Source organism: Phyllobates terribilis, unplaced genomic scaffold, assembly GCF_046119375.1.
Source record: "Phyllobates terribilis strain yellow unplaced genomic scaffold, ASM4611937v1 Scaffold_51__1_contigs__length_9155689, whole genome shotgun sequence".
NCBI lineage: Eukaryota > Metazoa > Chordata > Amphibia > Anura > Dendrobatidae > Phyllobates > Phyllobates terribilis.
Genome location: NW_027362811.1, coordinates 8,707,501 through 8,711,190, shown reverse-complemented (window position 1 = coordinate 8,711,190; position 3,690 = coordinate 8,707,501). Strand labels below are relative to the sequence as shown.

At 39.8% G+C, this 3,690-nt stretch overlaps 1 long non-coding RNA gene across 1 annotated transcript; it reads left to right on the top strand.

Moving 5' to 3' along the window:
* Positions 1-2,592: 2,592 nt before the first annotated feature.
* On the top strand, positions 2,593-3,426 carry LOC141191732 (uncharacterized). The gene is made up of 3 exons (XR_012265450.1): positions 2,593-2,706; positions 2,808-2,899; positions 3,296-3,426. It is a non-coding gene; the product is annotated as an uncharacterized lncRNA (long non-coding RNA).
* Positions 3,427-3,690: the final 264 nt, after the last annotated feature.

Here is a 3,690-nt window from a genome sequence, read left to right as displayed (position 1 = left end):
ATCATGGTGATCTGCTGTATAAACCACACACCGGTCATATTTCCTTTCTTCTATAGGTGGCGACTGTGAGACCCTCCTAAGCACCAGGGGTCCTCTATCTGTCCCCTTGGCCCGCTTATACTTTGGAGAAGCGGTTCTTGCTGTGGAATACCTCCATAGCTACGGTGTGGTGCACAGAGACCTGAAGCCGGATAAGTAAGTGCCCCTCGTAGTATAATAAAGGGGGGAAGTTATCATTTATTATCATACGGTCTGTGAGGCTAAAACCATCTTCTCTTCCACAGCCTCCTCATTACATCTGCTGGACACATAAAAGTTACCGATTTTGGGATTTCAAAAGTTGGTGTCATGATACCAAAAACCAACACCTACAAGGAATTAGCGGAGGACATCACCAGGGAGTTCCTGGACCGTGAGGTGGGTAACACTTACAGGAATTTAGCTTGTTCTTTACAAATCTCCAAGGACCAAAGCAAAGAAAGACCTTAAATATAACTTTTAATTGATACATTTAAAAGCACCCATATCAATATATAAAGACAAAATCCATAAAATGTGGCGGCAGCAGTATTCTCCGATCGGGGTGTATTTATCTCCCGCGTCTGTCCACTGACTCATTGTGGCTATCTCCTAATATGATCCCCTGATGAACCCCAAATTAGGAGGGGGAGAAACGTGTTGGGACAATTTACAGATAAGTCCTCTGGTTACTGCTGACTAAAATGCTTTTTTGGCAACTTTTTTTGTAATTCGCACACTGGATAATGCTCTGTCCCAACATTTGGACGTGTCCTGTGTAGATCAGTCCTGACTATAGATTAGCCAGGGGGATTTTGAGGTTGTCTATATGTACCGTCTGTCCTAGACTATTATCTTCATGCTCAATGTCATTATATAGGTGACTTGTTACTATTTTGGACATATTTATGTTCCTATGTTTACCGTTAATTGAGCACACGTGCTTTTATAATATTGTTCTTGTTGCCCGTAATTGCCAGCACTAATGTACTTTATGTATCTATAATAGGCTTCTGAATGATGGTTTATATATCATACTGAATTGTGTATAGATTGGTGCATTTGATATCCTATCTGTACTAGTGGAACTACATTATATCAGCTTCCCTGTTTCCATATAATTGATACATTGAATATTGCCTTTTTTTCATTCAGCATGTTAGCAGCGACATGACTGTCTGCCTTTCATCATTATCTGTATATGTGTATGTCTGTCTAGGGGTGGATAGCGTCACGGAGGGAGTGCCGATGTGGAGGGGGGCGCCAAACCGATTAGCTAGGGTGTCAACCTCCACTGGCAGGCGGGATCTCAGCCCATTTGGGATCTCTAGGGCAAGCCTGCATGTCAATTATCCTACGTTTATCCCACTACCCATATATTGTACATTTTATGCATTTTGTCTTCATATATTGATATGGGTGCTTTTAAATGTAGCTATTAAAGATTATATTTTAAGGGGTTTTCTTTGTTTTGCTTTGGTATTTGGTTAACTAATATACCCCATCTGTTCACCTTGCCTTTGGCATATGTTTTTTTTTCTTTACAAATCTCATCACACTATTGTGTCTTCTCTACATTCTTCATTTCTAGAGAACGTTTCCATTGACATTTTATCTTTTGTCATTGTGTTTTTATGGCGAGAACGTGTTATAATAACCATTTTATCATTTTCATCTTTATCTTCTGTTGTTTTCCAGTTATGTGGCACCCCATATTACATCGCCCCAGAGGTCATCCTCAAAGAAGGCTATGGAAGACCTGTTGACTGGTGGTCAATGGGGATAATCCTACATAAATTTCTCACGGGATCTGTACCATTTGATGGAGATTCTGTAGCTGAGCTTTATGACAGGATTGTCATTGGTAAGTGGAATGATCCGACCATTGCTTTGATCAGTTACATTGGTTTAGGTGTTTACTTTGCTTTAGCTTACAGTCCAGTAAAGAGATTTTATTTTCTGTATAACAGGTGACATAATTTGGGATTGTAATTCCGCTCCTACTCCCAATGCACAGAACCTGATTACTGAGCTGCTCAGAACAAATCCTGCAGATAGACTTGGGACAGGTAAGAGATATAATACTATTCATATTAGTATTAATATTCACCTATCACACTTATCACTCATGTCCTTGAGGATCAACACTTCTCTATCAGATTGTCCATTTCTAGTTCTCCACACTATGACTTTCAGTCTTCTTCCTTCATGTTGACTCAGTTATGTCATTAATTCAGATTAAGTTAAACTGTTCAGATGTGAAGCAATCTCTGACAATGTCCACATCACTTTTGTTTTGTTCTTTTTCCAGGAGGATCACTTGAGATCAAGAGTCATCCATTCCTGAGTGACTTAGATTTTAACAACCTTTTAAGTCAGAAGCCAGAGTACATTCCTCAGCTTGCCTCAGATGTGGACAACAGCTTATTTATCGGTAAGTAGAAGAAGACATCATCTAGACTAAGCGGCTGTTTGTCTTGTCTTCCATAAAATGTAATAATCAGTACCCACTAATATTGTGATAAATGACGCCTGTTTTATACTAACAACCTCTAATAATACTTCATTACTTTTGTAGATCACTCTGAAATAGACCATTCGGTCTCAGAGGATGAGGAGGGTACAAGTGAGAACAATGAGAACCTTGACTTCCAAAATTTTACATCATCTTCTGAAAGGCTTTCTAAAGTAAGTACCATATGTGATCAATAAATCCAAAATATGTGAAACAAAAAAGACCTCTAAAAGTAAAAAAAAGTATTTCATATCTTGTTTTTGTCCATGTTTAGCTCTGTACCATCACTACCAGAACGATGAATGATGAGGACCAGAAGTCTCCTCCAGAGTGTACGCCAGCAACCAATACAAATATCTCAGAAATGTGAGTAGATTATGGGGTCATTAATGGGAGTTCCAGGCTGATATATATGCACAACATATAATATAGGACATAAATACCATAATATCAAATTCAGCCTCAATGATTAGCGGTCATTGTGCTTTTGGCTTCAGAAACCGTTGGTGATAATAGCCCATAATTGCAGCCATTCACGCGTATTAGAGCTGCCCATACTGTAGGAGAGATGTAGTATTACATGCCAGCCATTATTGCTAGTTGTTTTTCGCTCTGATCCATAGAAGGTAGATTGGAGCATAAAACCTTCCTCACTATGACTGTCATATGTCCTATTAGGCCCTCTAGTCGGTGTTCTTCTAGTGAGACCACCCCTTTTATTCTGCATTGACTTGTGATTTACATGTTTTTCTTAAATCATAGAATGGGAGAGTTGGAAGTTACCTCCTGGGTCTTCTGGTCCGACCCCCTGATTCTTCCTGACAGGCAGAAAGAATCGTTTTCTGAATCTGATAGCGACAATGCTATAAACAGCTTGCCCTCCTCGTCCCCATCATCAGGTATGTATATACAGCATCAAAAGGTGAATCATAGAATGGTAGAGTTGGAAGGGACCTCCTGGGTCATCTGGTCCAACCCCCTGCTCAAAGCAGGATTCACTAGATCATCTCAGACAGATGTCTGTCCAGCCTCTGTTTGAAGACGTCCATTGAAGGGGAACTCACCACCTCTCGTGGCAGCCTGTTCCACTCATTAATCACCCTAACTGTCAAAAAGTTTTTTCTAATATCTAATCTGTGTCTCCTCCCATTTAGTTT